Source organism: Mustela nivalis (assembly GCF_964662115.1).
Source record: "Mustela nivalis genome assembly, chromosome: 5".
Taxonomy (NCBI): Eukaryota; Metazoa; Chordata; class Mammalia; order Carnivora; family Mustelidae; genus Mustela; species Mustela nivalis.
Window position 1 is genome coordinate 68890516 of NC_139024.1, and position 25498 is coordinate 68916013.

General features: G+C 43.0%; 1 long non-coding RNA gene across 1 annotated transcript; it reads right to left on the bottom strand.

The window, feature by feature from the left end:
* Positions 1-1167: 1167 nt before the first annotated feature.
* On the bottom strand, positions 1168-25492 carry LOC309865484. The gene is made up of 3 exons (XR_014312130.1): positions 25386-25492; positions 24359-24532; positions 1168-1580 (listed from the first exon to the last, which is right to left on the bottom strand). It is a non-coding gene; the product is annotated as an uncharacterized lncRNA (long non-coding RNA).
* Between the last annotated feature and the right edge of the window lie 6 nt (positions 25493-25498).

A 25498-nucleotide genomic window follows, 5' to 3' on the forward strand; every position in this document is an offset into this window, starting at 1 on the left:
ATGCAGACACTAGACAATGCAGACTATTGAACCTCTGTAAATCAGGCCACACCAGCTTGGTAATAAGATTAGACCCCAAAGAGGGCGCCTGGGTGGCTCAGTGGGTTAAGCCGCTGCCTTCGGCTCGGGTCATGATCTCAGGGTCCTGGGATCGAGTTCCGCATCGGGCTCTCTGCTCCGCAGGGAGCCTGCTTTTCTCTCTCTCTCTCTCTCTCTCTCTCTCTGCCTGTCTCTCTGTCTACTTGTGATCTCTCTCTAATAAATAAAATCTTAAAAAAAAAAAAAAAAAAGATTAGACCCAAAAGAGAGTTTTCCTGATTGCATGGCGGCTTGTTCTGCAGTCATTTCAGTCCTCCTGGAATTCCTTCCAAATATTTCCAGAAGGTTCCAGGAGTATCTCATATGTTTCCCAAGCTGAATTCTCTAAGCAATGACAGTTGTCACCTTCCTCCTGCCTGTCCCACTTCATAACAGCGAAGGGGCTTGTCACTGTTGACAGGAAAAGTCGCAACCACAGCTCCTCTGTGGGTGCCCACCCCACCCCAGTCAAAGCAATCGGGGCCAGCGCCGAGCAGGGAGACTCCTGTCTTGAGGGCACCATCTCCCTAACCTGTCACCATCTCCTGCAACTGGTGCTTTTTCTCACACAACCCTTCTCCCTGCTCACCCTAGGTCTCAGCCTTGGTGCCGCAGGAACTGGCCTGGAGGACAGATGAGAGAGATGTCAAGCTGTCCTTGATCTGGCTTGGTTCTTTCTTCCCCTACTGTGTGATCTTTCTCAAGAAGACCCATGGTCCCTCCGGTAAAATACACTCCACCAGGCTTATGGAGACATTCCCAAGGATGGAATGGAGGGAGAAAGGAAAGCCACCGGAGGAGGGCATGCTACCCACAGCACTCATGGGCAAGGCAGTGCACAGGCTGGAAACGTGGGGTCTAGATGCCATCCTCCAAGCTCTCATCTTGTCGTAATAGCTCTGCAGCCTTCGGCAAGTGAAGTGATCTTTGTGTACCTCAGTTTCCTCATCTGTAAACCCAGAGTAGAAATAACACTCACCATATGCCGTTGCTGTAAGGACTAAAGCAATGGAGGTATATACAACGGTTGGGAAGTGATGCTTTATGGAAAAGTTACAAGAATTTGGAACACCTGATTGAAGCATGGAATTAATTTCTGCACTTAAATGGTAGTTTTATTTGCTTAATTTTTTTTTCTGGAGTAATAGCAATAGAAATATATTGAAACGTTTTAAATATTCAAAAAGAGACAGAGTGAAACAAGACATCCATTTTGCCCTCGTCTCCGGCCAGATGGCTCCAGACGCGATGCTGCTGGTTGCTGGTGTACCCTTCTGGGGTGTGCCGTGTGACGACAGGCATCTGGGCGTTTAGGCGGTGCAGATTTAACTTGTTAGCAGACTCCAGGTTTAGAAAGGTGACTGCCAGGACAGTGATCAGCAATGTTACAACTTGCTCTGAGGGAACTGGCCATCTGGAGGCACGGCAGATTTACAACAAAGCACCAGGGAGCCCAGAGAAAGTGAAGTGAGGACAAGCAGAAGGAATTCTGTCATGTGCACCTGGAAAACAAAAACAAAAACAGAAGTATTTCTGACTGGAGCAAAATAGACAATGTCGCAGAGGCTCAAAGTGTGATTTGGATCCTCTTATAGGTGCATCTGTGCTACAAAGTTCATGCAGAACCTCATCCAAAAAAGTGTAAATTTTGCAAAGAAACTTGGGGTAGCAGGGATGATTTTGCTCTATAATGTTGGATATGTGCCAATCATTTTGCTTTCTTTTTCTAAACTAAATTGGCCCTTGAGCCTAGAGGATGGTGCCTGAGATCTGTCATTGTCACAAGACCCCTCTTCACACAATGTTTGACAAAACTCAAAAAAGACTTTCTGGTCTCCAGGCTACCGTGATCCCGTGAGGTAGCTCTCTGTCCCAGCCCATTGGTGCATTTACATGGGGCAGCCCTGCTCCCTCCAGGCCCTGGCTGTGAGGATCTTGTTCACATACACAGACGGGTTGAGGACTCAGTATTCAGGACCCATGCCTCCCTACCTGGGGTTCTCCATGCACACGGAACCAGAATCCCCCATCCCCTAACCTGCACACCATGAAAACTTCTGCCCCTTCCAGTGAAGGGCTACCTCTCCAGTCCTGGCTCCTTTCAGTCTGTTCTTCCCACGGTAGCCCAAATGACCTTTGTTGTTTTCACTCATTGTGCTTTTGTTCTTTACTAAGATTTACATCAGTATAACCAAGCTTTCAGAAAAACATTCATGTCGGTTAATGCAATGCAATTTATTTTAATTTACCCTGTGCTAATTTGAACCAAAAGTTGTCCATAACTTAAGTTTACAACGAATAAACAAGTTATTTTTTTTAAAGAATCGATTATAATAGATTAAAATCTGTTTTTTTTTAGGCTGCGAAAGCAGGTAATAAGAACCATGAGAAATTTCCCATTGGTTTACATTTTTTGAAAAATGAGACAAGAAAACAAGTGCAAAAATTGGTGCAACAAAGCAATTTTATCATGTGGCAGGGCCAGCTTATAATTCTTCAATCATTACTGTGTGATTTGGGAGGGTGGGAAGCCTGTAAGCGCCCATGTATTAATTTCCTAAGGCTGTCACAACAAATTACCACAGACTCGGTGGCTTAAAACAGCAGAAATGTTTTCGCTCACAGTTCTGGAGTCCAGAAGTTTGAAATCAAAGTTTTGGTAGGCCTCCCCTCCTAAAAGAAGCTCTTTCCTTAGCTCCTTCAGCTTCTGGTACCTTTTGGTGTTCCCTGGCTTGTGGCAACATAATCTCTGCCTCTGTCTTTTTTTTTTTTTTAAGATTTTATTTATTCACATTTGACAGAGAGAGAGAGATCACAAGCACACAGAGAGGCAGGCAGAGAGAGGGGGGGAAGCAGGCTCCCCGCTGAGCAGAGAGCCCGATGTGGGGCTCGATCCCAGGACCCTGGGATCATGACCTGAGCCGAAGGCAGAGGCTTAACCCACTGAGCCACCCAGGTGTCCTGCCTCTGTCTTTAGTACCCTTCGGTCTGTGTCTCTGTGTTCGACTCTCCCTTCCTTTCTGTTAAAAGATCCCAATCCCTGGATTTAAGGCCCACCTTAAACCCAGGATGATTTTCTCTGAAGATCCTTGTTAATTACATCTACAAAGATCCTATTTCCAATAAGGTCACATTCCAAAATGTTGGGAAGACATGAATGCTGGGAGGGCACTCCTCCACCCTCTACAGCCCACGAAACAACTTCATTAGCTTGTGTGTTTAGTTGTGATTAAGCCAAGATCCAAGCAATTTCCTGAATCTGAGTTAACAACTTGAATTCACTCCTCTGCTGAGATTAAGAAGAGAACTCCACTTATTGGCTGTCAGCATTTCTGATTTTTATTTTTATTTATTTATTTAAAAGATTTTATTTTAAATAAAATCTGAGCAGAGAGCCCAATATGGGACTCGATTCCAGGACCCTGAGATCATGACCTGAGCCGAAGGCAGCAGCTTAACCCACTGAGCCACCCAGGCACCCTGATTTTTATTTTTTAAAGGGCATTTTTTGCCATACTTTCTCAACTCCAGACAGGTAAATTAACTAAAGCACTGATGAGAATACCTTCTGCATTCAAATATGTGCCCAATACCACGTGGTGAAGTTGACCTCGGTTTCGGTTCATAAGCGCAGAGCGATCTAAAACAAATTGGTTGTATCACACACCTAGTCCACCCATCGGTGATATGCTCAATGCTCATAGACAAAGGCCTAACGCTCAACGTGAACTTCCGTAATCTGAGCCCCGCTCTGGCCAAACCCCTAACAAGTCCTCCCACGGTTCCATTCCCACCCCCTCCTTTCCTGAATGATTATCTAAATAATGTAGATGAGCCCAACGAAGTCTGTTTGCTGTTGTGTCTCCTGCACACAGCAGAGTATGGCATGTAATTGATACTCAGTGCACGTATTTGTTGAATGAGTTAACAAATGAAACTGACCTTGCCCATCCGTACTGTCTCATCCCCCTTTGTTGGTGGGTACCGATACATATGCCCCCAGCAGACCTGCATTCAATGCAGAGCAAAAAATCCTCTGGTAATCAGCAGCCTCCGTTCCCTCTGAGAAATGACAAGCGTGAACAAAAGCTGAAGCTGGAGAAATGAGGACAAACACTACTTTCGCACAGTCAACAGAGATTTTCACAGCATGCTGTCGCTTTTTCCCTCTTTGGAACATTAGCAATCTTCCACCGCCTGAGCGGGAGGGATGCCACAGAGAGAATCGACCGGGACCTGGGCAGGGGACCCTGTTGAATAGCAGGCTATGATATCGGTTGACGACTTGTGAGCCTATCATCAGGGTCCCCCTGCCAGGTCGTATTTGAAGTGGGCACATCTTCCCCTAGAGCAGATGCCCCCACTTCTGCGTGAGAAGCTGACAGCCTGGTGCCTCGAGGCTGCCTGCCAACCCCCAGCCAAGGCTTTGTTGGCCGAAGAGCCAGGGAGTCCTGGACTCTTAAAGGCAAGCGACCCGCTGCTTAAATTTATGTTGGCCTTCAACTGCCACAAAGGCAATCTGCTGAAAAGTTTATTTCAAGTTGAAAGGAAAAGGCACCGTATTAAATGAATCCAGCTGTTTGTTTTAGTTCTCACTTTTAATTAGTTGGGTCAAGCACATGGATTTTCGAGGGGGAAAAGAATACAGCAGATGGAGATGGCCTCCATTCATTTCCCTCCATTGATTCTGGGAGGAGGGGGGGATTCAGTCGCATAACCAAAATGTCATTTCTGGGTAGGAGTCCCCATCTTTGGGGATTTTAATCAGGAAATAATGAAGCCCTCCAGCTGACAGAGGAGGAACTAGGCAATGATTTTCCTTCTTCTCATAAGCAAGTGGTCCACTAGAAGCGTGTGGAGAAACCCCTGAGGGTTTCAGCTCCTCTGTTTTTAGGAACATCCTTCTAAATTGCTATCATAGCATTTCCCTAAACTTATTTATGTCATGGTGCACATTAACAAGCATAGATGGGGTCATGTTTTCAGGCTAACTGAGGTAAAAAGAAAGTTCCTGATTATCACAGTAATTTTACTAAGAATTAACTAAATTCTGCAGAAAATGAAGCAAATATAGATTTTGCTATATGCTAGGGAGCTACCCACTTGCCCACTTAACCCCGGTGGGTCCCCCAGCAGAGATGATAGCCAGTGAACTACATGTAGACCAAGAGCCTGCAAGGGTCACCCTGTACATCACGATTCTTGACTAGAAGGGATTTTTTCCCCCACCCACCCAACCCAAGCCAGGGGACATTTGGCCATGTCTGGAGATACTTTGTTGCCAGTAAGTATCTAGTGAGTATGGCCAGCGATGTTATTAAACATCCCACCACGTATAGACAAGCTCCTTACAAGGAAAGATCATCTGGCACAAATGGCCATCATAAAAGGTTGAGAAACTCTGCCCTCCCTCAACATGTAGCAAGAGGAGAGAGATGTCCAAAAGAAGGAGAGTGTTCTGTTTCTGTGAATGACCATGTCTGACAGAGACCACCCTGTGTTAAGAGGACGTCTGCAAAGAAATACACACGATGCTTACATGGTGTGTCAAGATTAATGCTGCTGGTAATGGTCTGAATCTTTGTGCCAGTGACTCTGAAAGTCCCCGAAGACCATGCCCTCCAGGACCTGGGTGCATCAGCCCTCAGAGCGAACCACAGAGCCACAGGAGCATGCGGTAGTGGCAGGATGACTGGGTTTCATTTGAAACAACAGCCCTTCGTCGTCCACAAGCAAATAAACACGAAAGCTGGTTGTAAAAACACGTATTCGGCTATTCCAGTTTCACAGAGATGTAATTGACCTATTGTGATAGTTGAAGGTATAGAATGTAATGATTTGATGTGTGTATAAACTGCAGAATGACCACCACAGTACCTAAGTATAGCCACCATCCGTCACCACACATAGCTACACACTTTCTTCCCCTGTAATGAGAACTTTCAAAATCTACTCTCTTAACAACTTCCTAATATAAACACAGTATTGTTAACTCTAGACTCTTTGTTGAATGTTGTATCTCCAGGACTTACTTATCTTATAACTGGAAGTTGGTACCTTTTGACCACTTCCAACCATTTCACCCACCCACCACCTGCCTGCCCACCCCCTTCCCTGCCTTTGGCAACCACCAATCTGTTCTCTGTTTCTATGAGTTTTTTTTTTTTTTTTAATTTCACGTTTAAATGAGGTCGCAATATTAAATGAGATGCAGTATTTCTCTTAAAAACATGAAGCTTTATTCTGCCTTATAACCTAGTATTTGCTCCATGCTAATTAATACTTCTGAAGGACATTACGAAATGCCTTGCTTTCAGAATGAAGAGATAATGGCCTCAAAGTACATTTGTGAAAGAAAACCTTAGTTGCTAAATTCACTATAAAAACAGAAATGTATTTTCACAGGGAAAAGTAAAAGCATTCAGTCAGACTTAGTATTTTCAAATCAAAATCTCCAACTCGGACTCCCTATATCTTCTGGGTACCTTCTGTTCATCTGGAGCTCTCAGTTTTGGGGACACTAGCAAATTCCCAGCCAGGGCTCACCCTGCCAGGGCCACTCAGGGTTGTTAAATTAGGTCCATTGTTCTGCTTAATGAGGCCGCCATGCAGCAAGATTTTGATAAAGCTACTCAGGACAGACCCGGGTGAGATGAGGGACCGAGTAGGACCTGCCTTCCCATATGAATACAAATGGAGCCAGAAGACCTTCTGTTGGGTCCACCCACATTCCTTCCCCTTGAATTCATTCCTGAGAAGGTGAAAGGAAGAAGGTGCCCTTTTCCTCCCCTTTCATTCACTGTTTTTACCCCTCGGGCCAGAAGCTTCTGGCTGCATTTTTACTTCCCTGTCCTGTGGGTAGGTTCTTTTACGAGGCTCAGGCTCGTGGCCCAGGAAATAGGCAGTAACCCTTCCTTCTTCCCTGCTCCAACCTCGAGGCTAAGCTGAATGGTGTCTGGAGAGCAGGGGAGGGACCCCATAGGAGAACCTAAGGAAAGAGACAGTCTTCAGCATTATACCATTGTATTAGATAATGATTATCACTCCTTTACAACTGAGACAATGAGGGCCAAAAGGGCACAGTAACAGAGGTAGTGGGTGGTGGAGGCAAGATTCAAACTCCATTCTCTGTCAGCAAACATGCTCTCCTCACGTAAGAGCTATGGAAAAACACGGTGGGAGAAGCAGAGTCCACCTCTCATTAATTCTGTGATCTCTTTATGCCTCGGTTTTCTTATCTATACAATGTTGGTGATTACAGTAGTGCCTGTTTCCCGGGAATGTTATAAAGATCAACTGAGTAATATATGGCAGTATAAATCAGAAGACAAATGTCAGGAGGAATTATTGTTGTGATAAACGCTGCACCCACCACACTGGTGAGGAGAGTTCACTCTCGCATTCGGGTAATGCTGGGGTTCTCTTCCTCCATTGTTTTCAGAAATTAGGCTGCCTAATGAACAGCTCTATTAGCTATATGAGTGATTAATCTCTGAAGTCATTACCTAAAGAGATATTGCTATTTCCATTCTACCTTTTAGACTCCAGACTAAATGTTTGTTCAAAAGCATAATCTGATTCCTAAGAGCTGCAGGTTGGACTGCTCTAGTCACTGCAATTACTCCTAAAAGCCTATGTCATAAAAACATATTTTTCTCTGTGAGTATAGTGTGAGTGTTCTTAAGAGGAGATTTACTTTCCAATTAGGCTTGATTTAGTCTATTATGAACAGAATTGTATATTATCCTAGCATGTGTCATCACCTATCTTCTCTGGGAAAACTACACTAGTAATCCCATTATTATTCCTTGCTCTCCCTCTGTATTTGTCATATACATTACACAGTTAATACTCAGATCATTGACACCACCTTCCACAGTGGACATGTGATGGGCAATCCCTCCCCTTCTGCCAACACGTCAACTATTAACAGGATACCTCTTCACTAAGGAGAGTGATAGTCCGGTGGTTAGGATGGGACTGAATCTCTAACAAACCAGATCCCCTTATAACAGTGATGGGCTTAGGGACAGACACATGACAAAGCCTGGGGAATAAGTGTCTTCCCAAGGACTTTTCTGCTAGAGCTTTCGAGGGAAACATCTTCAGGGCGTTCCTCAACAGTATGTGTGAACCTTGATTTCTGGCAGCCATCTTGCCAATGATCTGAGGAACACCTGCCTAAGGAATGAATGAAAGCAGAGACAAAGTGAAATAGAAAGAGTGAACAAGGGATGCCTGGGTGGCTCAGTTGGTTAAGTGGCTGCCTTCGGCTCAGGTCATTATCCCAGGGTCCTGGGATTGAGGTCCACATTGGACTCCCTGCTCAGCAGGGAGCCTGCTTCTCCTTCTCACTCTGCCTCTGCTCCCCTTGCTTGTGCTCTCTCTCTCCCTGGCAAATGAATACATAAAAGAGATAGAAAGAAAGAAAGAAAGAAAGAAAGAAAGAAAGAAAGAAAGAAAGAAAGAAAGAAAGAAAGAAAGAAAGAAAGAAAGAGTGGGAGAGGAGAGGAGAAAAGAAAGAAAGGGTGAACAAGAGCCTTAACAATATCTGAACTCGAAACTTGGCCAATCTTAAAGACTACTACATCCAGGTTATGTTTCAATAAATTACTCCTCTACCTCTAATTTATTTATTTTGTTATGGTTTGAGTTGAGTTTCTGTCATTTGCGATTAAAAGCATCCTAATTTGCAGCCCAACTGAACATTTGATTTTTATCTCTGTGAAAGTGAAACACATCAGAAGTCTAGTGTGTGATGCCATAGAAACACAGTAGGCCCCTCCATCCATGATTTCATTTTCCACTTTCAGATACCCATGGTCAATGGAAGACTTATTGTCATAAGGTCAGCAGTATCCTAATACTACTTAACAATGCCTAGATCATCACTTCTCTTCTTGTAGGCATTTTATCATCTTACAACTTCACAAGAAGAGGAAGGGTGAGAACAGTACGATAAGATATTTTGAGAGAGAACCTACATTGACTTAACTTCCATTATAGTGTATTGTTATAATTGTTCTATTTATTATGAGCTACTGTTAAACTCTTCCTGTGCTTAATTTATAAATTAAACTTTAGCATAGGTATATATGTATCAGAAAAAAACACAACAGTGTTTGGTACTATCTGCAGTGTCAGGCATCCTCTGGGAGTCTTGGAATGTATCCCCCATGGATAAGGGAAGACAACTGCCCATCTACTCAACAGGATATCGTCAATGAGATAGTCTCAGTGGTTGAAGGCCCATAGCCCCAATGCCTGTTTAAGAAGTCAAAGCCCAGGGGATGGTTATTAACTACCTCCCACCCCCAATCCCTTCTTTCTTTAACTCTCTCATAGAGGCTGCTGACCTTGGTTTCCTCTTGGATTTCAAGTATTATCCTGCATTTTTCCAGTGCAGTGGAACCAGGATTCCTGGATCTTTGTGTGGCATTAGAAAACCCACTGTCTCTTAGCTTCTTTATCTTCATCTATCAAACCAAAATGATGGTCTAATCTTGGAAAATCACTGTTACTCTTATGAAATCACTATGATTCTTATGTCTTAGTTGTTCGCTGCATTTGTCTCGTCCTCCCACATAAATCATAAGCTGTTTCTGTACAGAAATAAGTCTTTAAACTTCTTTTGTGTCCTTAGCATGTTTGCTTTATATCACTCAGAATATTTTGGTTGGCCAGATGGAAATGTTTTTGAAATAAAGTTACTTTTTTTTTTTTTTATTAACAAAGCAATTAAAAATAGACTGGTGAGAAAGTAAAGTGGTTTTCCATCTCTCTCAGAGAAAAGGAGGTTGAGGAACTCAGAAACTTCTAGTTATTAGAATAAAATCTCTCAGACTGGTACTAATAGTTGGACCAGAGATTCCTTCAAAAATATAAAAGCATAAGCCATAGGATAATAATTTCTTAGCACAAGATTACTTAATATAAATCTTTTTTTTTTAACATTAGTTTTTCCTCACTATTGAATTAAGTAGCAATTCTTTTAATTTTGGAAATCTGTTTAAAAAGAAAAGAGTTTCTGTTTAAAAAGCCACGGTGTGGCTTAGTCGGTTAAGCTTAAGCATCTGCCTTTGGCTCAGGTCATGATCTCAGGGTCCTAAGATTGAACCCACAGTCCGGGCTCTCTACTCAGTGGTAATTTGCTTCTCCCTTTCCCTCTCCCTCTGCCCCACCTCCTGCAAATTGTGTTCTCTCACACATGCACATGCGCGTTCTCTTTCAAATAAATAAATCAAATCTTAAAAAAAAAAAGAAAGAAAGAAATATTCATAATAATTTCATGCATCAAAAACTGAGTATTACAATTTGATCTATTATTTTCAGTCATTTTGGGGCAGGACTACTATTTTTTTTCATCCCCAAATAGGGAGCAAATGGTATGCCCTACAATTTTTTTCACTTAGTATTATGAACACTTTTTCAAATCATTTTTGATGGTTACAAAATACTGCACCCTGGAGGCAGACCACAGTTTATTTGCTTCTCCCCACCTTCGAGAGAATTCAAAGTCGTTTCTGATTTTTTTTTCTTATTATAAATAATACTTGAGGGAACATTCTAGTATAGAAATCTTCCTGGGCACCCTCTCTTATTTTCTTTAGTTGGCATTCATTCATTCATTCATTCTTTAATAATTATGATCATGATGTAGGATAATGAATTAATTAATTGACTCATGGACAACAGTGAGATATTTAATGACCAAAGTTCTTGAGGAGGGTTTCGATGCTGCTTCTTGTGGGGACCCTCATCAAAAGCCAAGGGTAGAAGAGGAGTATGCAATTTCGAGAAGGCAATTTTGAGAGAGGCCTCGGTGTTAAAGTGTATGCTGCAGAATCTGCTGGAAATACCCTCAAGGTTCAATCTCGGGATGGCCCTGAGGCTCAGAAGTGAGCTGTCCGCCCAGCATTCGCCTTGACAAGAGTTTTACCATCTGACGTTATCATCATGTGACATGAAAAATGATTTCACCTCTACACCTTGCGGCACAATTTACCAAGCGCTTTCATACACCCCATGTGATACTTACAACACACACCATGTCAGGAACAGTGCCTCTGGTTCCTGTGTCAGGTAAATGAAGACCAGCATTCCCTCTCAGAAGAATACATCTATGTCAAACCCCATTCTCTGTTTTTGAAAATCTCTGTGATGGGACATTGTATTACACGTATTTTAACCTTTGTGGTGTTGTGGTGAAATCCTCCATGGCGGAAACACTTCTCAGCACCTGACCTCAGATCCCTCCTGAGCTGACCCCAGTCTCCCTCTCCACCCTCTTCTCCCACCTCACCTTCCTCTCCTCTCCCAACCCATCACGCCCTGCACACTTCCCCAGCGGGCCCTTCCACATCCTTTGCAGCCTCTCCCTCCATTGCCTGATAAACTCCTCTCATTCTCACAGACTATTTCAAATGGTACCTTTTCAAGAGACTCTTGAACTCTTGAAGCTACGGGTGTTTCACTGAGAGTCCAGGGCCTTCGATTCCAGCACTTACTGCCTCATCTTTGTATTGTGTCTGATTGCCTGTGCTTTTCTCCAGCTAAATGAAACCCCCTTCAGGGAAAATCATTTCTTATTTGTCTCTGTGGTCCCAGTACTAGGCATATTGCTTGGCACAAGGTTGAGACTTGGTTGGGTGAGTGAGTTTGGGGATGGGGCTGCAGAGGCTCAGTGGGCACTAACAGGGTGGAGGGATCTTGTGGGAGCTCCCAGACCACCGCAAGGATAAAAACATATGGAGAAAGGCAGTGATGTACAAATACAAGTATCTGAGTTTTGTTGGTACGTTCCTGCCCTCCATCAACAGTTATAATTTGAAGCAAGACTGAATTTTTATAAAGGGAATTCTTACAGGAATAAAGAAACAAGCTAAAAGTATTGAAGAATAATTTCACGTTGCATGTAGTAGAAGGAGTCCTGGGCAGGAAGCCATGATGCTTGGTTTTTGTCTTGATTTGGCCACTGTCTAGCAATTAATGAATTAATTGGCAAACACAGTACCTTTCTAGGCTTGGCTTCATCATCCAAGAACAAAGAGAATAGATTAGGTGACTCTGACATGCTCCCACGTCTATTAATTAACGATGAAAACGCTCTGATGTGTGCCACATAAAAATTGATCCATTTATATGATTTTATGATTTGGTTTTCTTATAAGTTTTTGTCAATGGGTCAATTTGCACTAAAATTACTTAACGCAGATTTGTTAAAGGTTTTTTCTGTATCTAAGAGGAAAACATAAAGTATTGTTCTCAGAGTCTCCTGAAAGGAGGGAAAAGCCTTTCCCTCTGCCCAGGCCAGGTGCCCGGATGTGTGTGAAAGGGATCAGATATGACTCGAGTTCAGAGGTACTCCTCCTCAGAGGAGAGGACTGCACAGCAACCCCTCAGGCAATGGTCACCTTTCCCCCTGGATTTTAGCCAGACTTGCCCACCTAGTATATTATAACAGAGTCAGACTGCCACCATGTTAGCCTGGGAGCTGCCCAGGATACTGATCTATCAACAACCTTAAATCATCTCCAAATCCATTTAAATATGCCTTCACTTCAGGCTCCCCAATTCCCTCCTTGAATACCCGGAGAGATGAAAATTGGCTCCATCAGAACTGAAGTGGACAATGCATTTATGTGAGGAAAAAGAAAATCACACACCGAGGAATCTTGCTCTGTATCTGCCACGCCCTGTGGGCCCCACGGTCACACCAGGCCAGCCCACCGACCCTTCAAGTGAGGTCAACAGAGCTAGATGGCTAAGCTTCTAAAAGATAATAGTAGACGATGCTATGCTATTCATGGAAGTGAATCTCTAATATTAATATTCCAATTTGGGGCAATTTACTATGCCCCCAGGGAGTTTATGGGTTTGGAAGAATTGCTTAGAAACCCTGACTGAGTTTCCAGCCTGTAGATTTTAGACTCGAGACTGCAATCCCAAGTCTTTGAATTTCCAAACTGCTGGCTTGCTTTACAGATTGCAGACGTGCCAGCTCCCACAATAGCACAAGCCAGTTCCCGAAAATAAATCTCCCTCCGATCTCCTTCTCTCTACTTCTCATATATATGTAAAAAAATGTATTTTATATATAATTTATAAATACAATGTGCATATATATAATGTGTGTATACATATGTGAAGTGCCGTGAGAGAGACACACACATACACAACTATTGGTTCTGTTTCTCTGGAGAACCCTAAATACACTGTAAGTCTACCCAATTCAATTTGAACTAATACTCCAGGAGTCCTGCCTGTCAGGACATTAAGGAAGACCCCTGTACCAATGGAAGAGTGTGGGGTAGAAAGTGGGGAAGGCAAGATTTGAGAGCAGCAAATTCTGCTGGAGGATCAGAGACCAAGGAGAATTTTCTTAAGAAGAGGGAGCTCCTAGGAACCTCCCCCACACAACAAGGTAATTCATACATCTATGTCCAACAAACAGCTATGGTTCTTGCTGAGTTCTTTTTAAAGGCTAGGCTCTTTACATACAATAAATCATCCAACAGGAGAGCAACCCTAATGGGGTTATAGGATGGCACGAATGAGGAAAATGAGCCTCAAGGAACCCAAGTAAATTGCCATCTAATTGTGGACCAAGGATCTAGACCTACACTGCCTAACTCCAGAACTTAGCTTCTTAAGCGTGATGCTAAAACTATCTCCCTAGAAAGAAAGAAAAAAAAAAATCTGCTGAAAAAGCAACCGAAGGGAAAATAACACATTTTAAGTGCAAGGAAATTAGAAAACATAATGGATCTTCTGTAGTTCGGGGCCAAACTCCGCTAATCTAGTCCAGAAGTTTTTGCATTCCAGGTCTTTAGTGCTCACGGCTTCTCATTGGTTGAGAGAGGTCAGGGGTATGGAAGAGGACAGACAATAACATCTGAGCACTTGCTGTGTGCTAAGGGCTTTACATGTATTTTCTCATTAAATCTAGACAATAGGGGTGCCTGGGTGGCTCAGTGGGTTGAGCCTCTGCCTTCGGCTCAGGTCATGATCCCAGGGTCCTGGGATGGAGCCCCGCATCAGGCTCTCTGCTCAGCGGGGAGCCTGCTTCCTCCTCTCTCTCTCTGCCTGCCTCTCTGCCTACTTGTGATCTCTCTCTGTCAAATAAATAAATAAATCTTTAAAAAATAAAAAAATAATAAAAATAAATCTAGACAATGTTCCCTGGGGCTGGGGGAGGCATGTTATTATTCCATTTTTTCAATGAGAAATCTGAAATTTGAGGAGATTTGCTCCAGAATGAATATGTTGCTGGAGCAGATCCCGGGTTCAAACGCAAGTCCCTCTGACCTTTGTTTACACGTTTTCTAAACACTACATTGCCGCCCTCCTACAAAGTGTACAAAAGGGCACAGTCCACCATTTCCTAACTGTGGTACATTCAGAAGTCTGACTGTGACTTGGTGGGGATTTCTTTGGCCTGTCTGAAGTTTACTCAGCTTCTGGAATTGATGGATTTATGTCTTTGGCCAAATTTGGGGACCTTTCCACCATTATTTCTCTTCGTACTTTTCTGACCCCGCCCCCCTTTCTCCTCTTCTTCCAGACTTCCAGGGTAACAAATGTTAAGTCTTCTGTTCGAGTCCCACAGGTCCCTGCGGGATATTTTTGGTTTTTTTTTTTTTTTTTTCAAGCTTTTTCTCCTCTGTTGTTCAGATTAGGTAATTTCTATTGTTCTGTCTTCCAGTTTGTAAGATTCTTTCCACTGCCCCCTCCATTCTGCTGATGAACTCATCCGCTGAGTTTTTTGTTTTGTTGATTATATTTCACAGTTCTATCATTGCCAGCTGGTTCTTCTTTATACCTTCTCATGTTCTGCTGAGCTTTTTATATCTTTGCTGAGACTTTATTTTTTTTTTTTTCAGTTGTTTCAAGTGTGTTCATAATTTCTCACTGAAGCATTTTTATGAGGCTACATTTTAATTTTTGCCAATAATTCTAAAATTTATGACATCTTGATGTTGGCACTTGTTACGGGGTGAATTGTGTCCCCCTCAAATTCATGTATTGAAGTCCCAACCTCCAAAACCTCAGAACGTAACCGTATTTGGAAATAGAACCTTTCAGGAGGTAATTGAGGTTAAATAGGGTCATATGAGTGGGCCCTGAATTATGTGACTATTTAGACATGGAGCCTTCAAACCAGTAGTGATTAAGTCAAAACAAGACCAATAGGATGGGTCCTAGTCCGGTATATGGTGTCCTTATAAGAACCGGGAGAGCTAGCAGGGATGGACAGGCATAGAGGAAAGACTGTATGGGGACACAATGAGAAGGTATCCACCTACAGGCCAAGAAGAGAGGCCTCAGGGAAACCCAAATCTGCCAAGTACCAGTCTTCAGAGCTTTGAAAAATGAATTTTGGTTGTGTGAGCCACCCACTCTCTGACATTTTGTCCTGACAGCAGTACCAAACTAATACAGCATCTGTTGTCTTTTTTCATTAAGTTTGAGATCTTCCTAGTGCTTGGTATAATGTGTGAATATTAATTTAAAGTATTAATATGCATTTATCTCCCCTGTTACGAGACTCCAGATCCTACATAAACTTTCTGCTTTACCTGGCCTTCATAGGACACCACTCCAGCATGGGAAAGGGAGGTACCCTCCTGTTCCTGCCAGATGGGAGGAAAGGTCCAAGTTTTCTGTTTGGCCTCCACTGACACCTGAGGAGTCTCTTCACTTCTGGCCAGTGCTAAGAGATCCAGCTGCTCCCTAGGTCTCCACTAGTACTTCCCCTAGCTGGCAGGGTCAGAGTGCCTTGTTATTGCTCCTCGGGTGGCTTTACTGTATGGGGAAAGGGGTGGTCCTGTCATCGCTGGGCGGTAGAAAAGGCCCATCTCTTCATAGGCCTCCTCTGCCATCATTCTAGCAGGGAGAGCATGGGACGCCTCTTCACTGCTGGTTTGGGGTGGAAGACTGGGCTCTCCACGTGGTCTTCACAGATACCGGGGGACGAGTGGTTCTTGCTACCACCCAGTTTTGCTGCCCTAATCAGCATTTTCTGACACCATCTTGGCTTGGTGGGGGGTGGGATGTTACAGCCTAATAAGACTGGGAATCTAGACTCCCCACTCCATCTGAGGTCTTGAGAAATCTGCTTTCTTCTCTCTGCCTCTCAGGTCTGCTTATGATTGTTTTATAGGTAATGTCCAGAACTTTTAGTTGCACTTAGCAGGAGGAATGGGGGGAAATATGTGTATTCCATCCTCTTGGAAGTAAAAGATTTGACCCATTTTGAGCATTCAAAAAGCCAATTTGTCAAACCACTTTATAAATAACCTAAAGTTGAAGAGTAGTTACTACAAGTTTTCAAAATGTTTTCAACCCCATTGTGGGCCTTTTCACATAATCTAGTCTCGGCCTAAGCCATCTGTTTGGATTTCTCTCTCCCTTTTCCCTTTTCAGTTAGAGTAAATGCAATAAACTATCATTCTCACCCCAAAATCTCTGTGGTCTGTTGTGTGTCTGCCATGTGCCCAGCTCTGTCTGGCTAAAATCATCCTTTACCTGAGCAGAGGGAAGGCTGCTGAAATATCAGTATCCTGTTGTTTATTAAGTGACCCTGACTTGATTCGAAACTGAGTCACAGATAATGATTACTTCAGACTTATTTCATATTATCGCCTACACCGTGTCCAGTTTAGAAGAAGCTACTATGTGCTTTAAAGATCAAAGTCCTCTTTAGAAAAGTAGCAACAGAATGAGATAAAGGGCTTCAGATTTGTGCTCAGTGCCTTCTTTGTTTAAGTTCTATAACTGAACTAATGGATTAAACTTTGAAATCTTCAGTAATACATCTTGCTACTGAAAATAATGGCTACTAGTAACTTATAGTTTAGTTGTAACATATTTAATATATTTTGTTCTATTTTAAGTAGAGAATCCAGGATAACAGTCACTAAATCTACAGTCTAATTCTTCTATAGTGTTATAGATTGTATAATTCTGCATCATTTCTTGTGTACCACAAGGGTTATCTTATTTTAAAAATGGCAAATTCAGAAAGATGTGTTTGGTGACACTAAAAAATATATATTCAGGTCCTCACATTTGGGCACTTTCATAAGAAAAACACTTTGGAATTCTTACAGGAGAAAAATCAAATGAGAGTTAAAAAAAAAAAAACAGGTGGTCAAATCTCTTTTAAAACAGTTAAGGTAAAAACATAAAGCATTTCAATTAAATTTCCCATAAAGACAGGTCAATGTTGAAAGTGAAGGAAATGTAATAGGAAGTGAAATATATTCACAGAAATTCTGGATGTTATATGTTTAAAAATCCCATTCCAGTAAGTGCAAACAGGTATTCGTGGACAGTCTGTCTACTCTGTGCCAGCCCAGTATCACTCGTGGGTAGTGACTAGTAACAGAACAGCAAGTTCCTGCTCTGATCATGGGGAAGCCTGAAGACATACATATAAACAAATAAGCAGATACACCTCAGGGGGTGCTAAGGACCATGGAGAAAATAAAAGAGTGATGTTTTGGGGCAAAACTAGGAGAGAAGCACCTTCAGCGAGGGGGTTCAGGGAAGGCCTCTTAGAGGAGGCGGCTCCTAAGCTGGGCCCTCGAGAGCATGATAACACTTCCAGGCGAGGGGGGCCGGGGTGCCAAGTGCAGGGCCCCTGGAGAGAATAAGCATGACCTGTTAGGCAGCCCAAAAGATACCAATGCCCTAGAGCCCAGGGAGCACAGTGGTCCAGAGAGGTGTGCAGCTGAGATGACTAGGACCCTTCAAATCACAGCAAGGACTTGTATGTTATACTCCACATCATAAGAATATACTCGGGAGAACTTGGAGAGAAACAGTTAAGAAGATCCCCAGCACTCTAATATTCCCTGTTCAGACTGGGCTGTTTGCAAGCATTTAAATGCACATTCAAGGGGTGCCTGGGTGGCTCAGAGGGTTAAAGCCTCTGCCTTCGGCTCAGGTCATGATCCCACGGTTCTGGGATCGAGCCCCACATCAGGCTCTCTCCTTGGTGGGGAGCCTGCTTCCTCCTCTCTCTCTCTCTGCCTGCCTCTCTGCCTACTTGTGACCTCTCTCTGTCGAATAAATAAATAAAATCTTAAAAAAAAATAAATAAATGCACATTCAAGCAGGAAGTTGGGTGTATGAATCCGGAGCTCAGGAGAGATGTCTGGACTGGAGACACTGATTAGTGACCTGCATGGACAGTTGCCACTTTTCATAGTGTAGGTTCTGCCAGAAACAGACACTAAGGCAGGAACTTGGCTACAAATAGATTATTTAGGAAGGTCAGGAAACAGTAGCAGGGAAAATGGGAAGGGGTTCAGGCAAGGGAAGGTAACCACGTAAAGAGGCAGTAGCAGCCAGTTACCCAAGTAAGAGGTGACCAGGAAAGTCTGGGTAAAAGTACAAAACACAGCATTGAGGATCCTCCCATCAACGCTAATTTGCAAAAGTCATTGGTCAAGGATGTCCTCCTGGCTTGCCCCGTGCATAAGTGGACCAGATTCCATGGTTTAAGACCCAGAGTTGCAGGTACTGGTACATGGAAGTTGACCAAGCTTCCCTGGAAGATCTGAGAGATGTGGGAGGGCCACTGACCATGTCTGCAACATCCTTTTAAGACCATAAAAGCTGGAGCATCTGCACATGAATCCCAGTGGTCACATGTAACTGAATCTCTCTTAGCTTCCTCACTTGTCAAATTGGGATTGTATTATCCAGGGTTGTCCAGAAAAACAGAACCAATAAGATAGATAGATACATAGATACACAGATGAGAGACAGAGAGAGAGATTATGAGGCCTGTGCTCCCATTATGGAAAACAAAAAGTCAGCTACAAGCTGGGACCCCAGGAGAAGCTAGGGGTGTAATACAGTCCAAGTCCAAAGGCCAGAGAACCAGAGTGCTAATAGGTGCAAAGCCTAGTGCAAGGGCGGGAGAAGACTGATGTCCCAGCTCAAGCAAGTAGGCAGGAATTTAAAATGGGGTGAATTATCTTTTCTCCTCCTTTTGTTCTATTCAAGACCTCAACAAATTGGATGATGCCCGGCTACATGGGGGAGGGCCATCTGCTTTACTGAGTCCACCAATCCAAATGCTAATCTTACCCAGAAACACGTTAACAGACATGCCCAGAAACAATGTTCGATCAGGGCATCTCATGGCCAGTCAGCTGACACAAAATTCAGCAGGGATAAAGCTACCTGCTTCACTCCTCAAAACATTAAAAATAGAAACAGCATTATGAACCAGTAATTCCACTGTTAGTTTATTTACTCAAAGAAAATGAAAACACTAATTCAAAAAGATATAGGCACCCCCTGTCTACTGCAGCATTATTTACAACGGTCAAGATAAGGAAGCAAAGTGTCCATTGACAAATGAATTTGATAAAGAAGGTTGTGGTAGATGGATAATGGGGTATCACTCCGCCATAAAAAAGAATGGTATCTTGCCATTTGCAATGGCATTGTGAACCTAGAGGGTGTTACGCTAAGTGAAATAAACCAGACAGAGAAAGTCAAATGCCATATGATCTCACTTATGTGTGGAATCTAAAAAGCAAAACAAATGAGGAAACGAACAGAAACAGACTCATAAATACAGAGGAAGAACTGGAGGTTGCCAGGAGGGAAGGGGGTGGAGGATGGGTGAAACATATGAAGGGGGTTAAGAGGTACATACTTCCGATTATAAAATAAATCATGGGGATGAACATCATGGAGAACTTCGTCAATAATATTGTAATGACTTTGTATAGGGACAGGTGGTAACTATGTTTATCATGGCATAAAACTGTAGAATGTATAAAACTGTAGAATCACTATATTGTACACCTGAAACTAATATAATGTTGTGTGCCAACTGTACTTCCATAAAAATAAAAATAAAGAAAATGAAAGAAAAAAACCCACCTACCTCATAGGGGCTGTGGTAGATTAAATTATTGAATATAGGCAGAGTGCTCAAAGAGTACGTAACATATAGTGGTAGAAAGGTATCTTCTTTCACAACTATCACCATGATCACCATTATCATTATTATTACTATTAAATTATTTATTATCTGGAGCTAGATTACGATGACCTAGATCATTCATTTGAGATTATAAATAAAGATGAAGGCTCGGGGCTGAGAGAGAAAAAGCTGGCAAAGAAGAATGAGAAGAAGGGAATGAGTGGTCGGGGGAAACCAGACAAATCTGATGACATGACCCACAAAGAGACAGCTTGTCGGGAAGGGATGAAATTCCCACGTGCTGAATGACGCTCAAAGTTGAAGCCAGAGGAAGATGGGGAGCACCATCTTTGGAGCACCAGAGCCCCACCTGGTTGCCAGTGTAGATCTTCCTTTAAAACACCTGTGTTGGTAGACAAGCTTTTTGGGTAAACACCTCCTGGTTTGGACTGTCAGGTGTCCCTACTTCTTTCTTCTGGTAGCAGCACCCTACTCTTCTTGTGACATTCACATGCCCAACTTAGCATGTGGGTGGGCCCAGTGAACCTGTCTGTTATGGTACTTTACCCTCTTCCACCACAGACAAGGGCTAGCTCAACAGACTCCTTCCCAGAATGGTCTGTTTCAGAGTTTGGGGGGAATACTGTATTTTTGTTGTGAATAGGGTAGGATATTAGTCTGGGGTTTTACACAGACAACTCTCTTGGCTGGTAAATGGAGACACCCACGGAGGGAGGCAATGACAGAGCCCTGATGACACAGTTGGAGTGTAATATTCTATATACATATTATACAGTATATACATGTAACACTACCTCAAGACTGGGTCTAGGGACTCAGAGACTCATTAAGAAGGAAACGAAAATACAAGTAAAAGACGCAGTGCAGTGCCTGGCACTCAGTAAGCCCTCTAGACGAGGTAGTTGCTATTGTTATGAGCACAGGATTAGAAAGCCAGAGAATGACTTATAGGAAGAGTGATATGAGGTCAGTCATCACTTGAGCTATTGAACTAGAACTTTATCAAAGCCTCTCAGGGAGAACAGGATTGATGCCAAGTCTTGAGGCAAGGCTGAGCCGAGTCTGGAAGGCGACTGCAATTCCCTTATCTTTCTCTTCCACTTTCCAGCTAGAAAGCAAAACTCCTTGTTATGAACTGAACCATGCTCCCTCCTCTGAAAATTCTTATGTTGAAGTCTTAACGTGTTGAAGTCAGAACGTGACTGTATTTGGGCCTTCAAAGTGGTCATGAAGGTAAAATGAGGTCATACAGGTAAGCCCTAATCCAACAGAATCGAAAGAAGAAGAAATTAGGACACGGACAGATGAATATAGAGAGTAAACCGCGTGAAGACACAGAAGACATCCATCTACAAGCCACGGGAAAAGACCCTTAGAAGAAACCAACCCTCTGGACACCTTGACCTTGGGCTACTGGCCTCCAGAACCATGAGGAAATAAGTTTCTGTTGCTTAAACCACCCATCTGGGTGTTTGTTATGGCAGCCCTAGCAAACGAATACACATCTAAGTCAGGAACATCAAAGTTCAGGGCATTGTCAGACTGACCCAGTTGTACCCGGCCTGTGAGCTTATGAGGCAAAGGGTCAGAGCTCAGAAACCCCTGGAGTTATTACCCACGTTGGTAAGGAAATAACCTTCTAGAAACTATGGAATGATAGATAGGACTTTGGCAATGCTCACTGATGATCATAATCAGCAAGCAATACTAACATTTCTGATACAGAGAGCACAATTCTCTTTTCACGTTACTAAGCAAGAATTCACTTTAGCCAATACCTACTGAAGATTTTAACACGCTAGATGTTGTTACCTTGCTATAGTAAACTGATCTACTGCTCACCGACAACCTTATCAATATTAAAATATTAAAGTATGCATTGTTAATGTGACTATAAACAGCATCTTTAAAAAAAAAAAAGATTTTATTTATTATTTGACAGAGAGAGAAAAACAGAGGGAGCACAACCAGGGGGAGTGGGAGAGGGAGAAGCAGGCTTCCCATGGAGCAGGGAGCCCGATGCGGGGCTCAATCCCAAGACCCTGGGATCATGACCTGAGCCAAAGGCAGACACTTAAAGACTGAGCCACCCAGGTGCCCCTAAACTACATTCTACTTATATCCTCAACATAAAACCCCTTGCACAGATAAATAGATGAGGCACAGAGAGGCAAGATAATTTCCCCCAGGTCCCACAGTCAGTAACTGGTAGACTTAAAACTATGAGTCTAGCTCCAACATCTGCCTTCTTACCCATTATTCCACACTGCCCCACCAAACAATGCTTCAATCACAAGATATTTAGAAAATACTTTAAAAAACATTTTTACAAGTACAAAGTACTAGGAGTATCTGTGTGTGTGTGTGCTTGTGTGACCTTGGTAAACTAGAAAGGAAACCTCCTACCTTCTGCCACTTGAATTCTTTACCAACCAGAAGATCCTGTCAGAAGCTCTAACAAATATCAATGTGACTTTTTTTTTTTTTTTTTTTTGCCAAAAAGACATTAAGGAGACTATTCCTTTTAAGAGTGACCAGTGGTCAGGAAAGAGATATCATTCTGGGCGGAGTTTCGGTGATCCTCCCATGTAACCCCATTCTTTTGCTGTCCTTTTTTCAATATTAAAATCCTCATCATTAATGTGAATATGATAAGCATTCTAATTATGTGTTTACATAAAGACTCCATTTTTCCTTTTTTTTTGTTTTCCTCATCTGCACTTTTCAGTATTTGGCAATCTCACGGCTGAGGGTCAAGGTTTGAAAGCTGCTCTGGGCCCCCCACCAGCTTTATTTACAACCATGCAGAGTTCCCGCATAACTACAGATGGGTCCTTAGGCCTTAGTCTATCACATATTCCTTTCTGCAATGCATGAGGAGTGACCCAGATTTTTTAAATGCCTACAATCGCCTCTGAAATAGCAGCTGCTCCAAAGGAAGCATTTATTACGGAGAATACAAACAAACTATTTTAGCTGGGAGCTACTCAGAGATTTTATAATTTGCCGTTAAATGGGATTCTTTGCATTGGCAACAAGAAGGCATTCCACCAACAGCGGACCATTTCAATCGATCAGAGCCACTGTCACGTGGCTAAGAAGGCAGAAATAATCTAACCGCCCAATCTAGCTAAGCAAATCAGCCAGAACGCTTTATGAATTCAGCTCCAGAGTGCTAAGCAGGCCGTGATAGAAGATAAGGCACTTGTACCAACTGAAAACACGGTTAATTTTTCCAAGTCCTCAGTCAAACCATTTAGAGCAAAAGCCCTATTTCTCAACTCCTTTTAAAGTGTGATATAAAAAACACCCACCTTTTTGGAAATTTCATTCGTCTTCTTTCTAGAACACTGACTTACAACAGTATAAGGTACCTCCAACAGAGATTGAATTGATAGACCATATGTTTTTCATCTTTATCTACACAACGGTATTGGGAATGATACCTCAAATTCATTATGGTTTCAAATTAAAGTCCACAAATTTCCCATGCATCCTGGGCAAAACGGTCTACTTCATAGTACGTATTTATTAAATATTTGCACCGTGATTGCTGGAGATCACAAGAGATGAGGGAGTTGTCCTTGACTTATACGAACAGTTTTTTTTTCCTTAAAGATTTTATTTATTTGACACAGAGAGAGAGAGAGAGATCACAAGTAGGCAGAGAGGCAGGCAGAGAGAAAGGGGGAAGCAGGCCCTCCCCTAAGCAGAAGGCCTCAATCCCAGATCATGACCTGAGCCGAAGGCAGAGGCTTAACCCACTGAGCCACCCAGGTACCCCACAAACAGATTTTTTAAAGTGAAAAAAGTATCCCCTTTCTGGAACTCAAGCCCACTCTTTGTATACAGACAATATTAAAATCGACTGAATCAGAACCATCTTTCACATAAGCACCTTCAAACTGTATTTAGTATTTTACATAACTTCCAATACTCCTAACAGTTTCATTAGGGAGGACAGTCTGTCACAGTATCTGGCAGTGGCAGATATAAGCAGGCAAAGGTTGCCTTTGAGATGTCTTCCACCTGACGCTGCCTTAGGACTCCACTTCGTGAACACATTGCCCACCTATCACCCACCGCTCCTTCCTGGCTCTCTCGTCCCCTTGGCAACCCGCCTCCCTCCTATCCTCTGGCTTCTTTAGGCTTAGCCTGACTCACGTTCTAGCCCTCAGCTAGGCTATGCAGGCAACCCCTCCACCCCAAACTGACTTCTGTCGCTGCAAGGATTCCCTGCCCTTTCCCCTCAGTCCTGCGGTCTCTGTTGTCCTCTCCCAGGTCCCCGTCCTCATGCCATGGACTCACCATTGAAGAGACAGAGTCCGGGAGACCAACACACAAGCACTTTGGATCAGAGAAATGGAGATGATCAGAAATTGCTGATGTACATTCTGTCTTTCGGGTGTCCGGGGCTGGTTGTTGAAATATTCATATTCCTTGGTCCACAACACATTATCATCCACCATCTATACAATGTTCCTTTTTTGTGTTATAAAAAAATTAATTATATGAATTATTTATTTACTCTCTTGTTCTCATGGCCAGTTCCATTTCCTCAGCTCCCCTGTAGAAAACGGTTGTAACATGCTGCGTGTATTTTTTTGATTAAGTGTGTTGCTATAAATGCTCATTGGTGTGTGTGTGTGTGTGTGTGTGTTACAGATCTCATTCTATTTATCTTCTGACCTCAGCTTATTTTTAAGATTCATTAAGCTGTTATGTCAACCCAATCTGTTACTTTTAACTACTGCATAATGCTCCCTGTGCCCATTCTCCACATTGTGTCTATTTGGTGACTCAGCTTGTCTAGAACTTTCCAACACAAGTAATACTGCAAGGAACATCCATGTCTCATATGGAGGTTGGTAATCGTTCCTTTACGCTTACACTCAGGAGTGGAATTCTGAGCCATCCTCATGAGTCTCTCTGGGTGCCATACGCCTATCTCCTTGGTCTCCCTACTGTGTGTGCACTCCCATGTACACAGACACAGGCCTCCTCAACTGCCCACTGCCAGATTCTGCATCTCCTTGCCTGTGGGCTTTCTCAGCAGTCCTCAACCAAGTGAAATGCCTCTGGTGGCCAAACTGTGAGGCTCTCGTTCTACACGAGCTCCTGGACTCCCCAAGTCAAGCTCCACGAACCGGCAGTGGTAACTTGCTTGAAATCAAGCCTTTTATGGACTGCCTTTCCTTCTCTACCCTATTTTTCTTCTCTCCTCCCAGGGTTTCCTGGACTCATCTCTCAAATAAATCACCTCCCTTCAAATCCTCATCTTGGGGTCTGTTTCTGGAAGAACCCCAGGTAAGACATAGGGGGTGTGTTTATTTACCTTGACTAAGTAGTAGCTGGTTGTTCACCAGAATGACTGCACAGATCTCACTCCCAACAGCAGTGGTGAGGGTGGTACCCATGTTCCACATCCTCCCCAACACTGGCATTAGC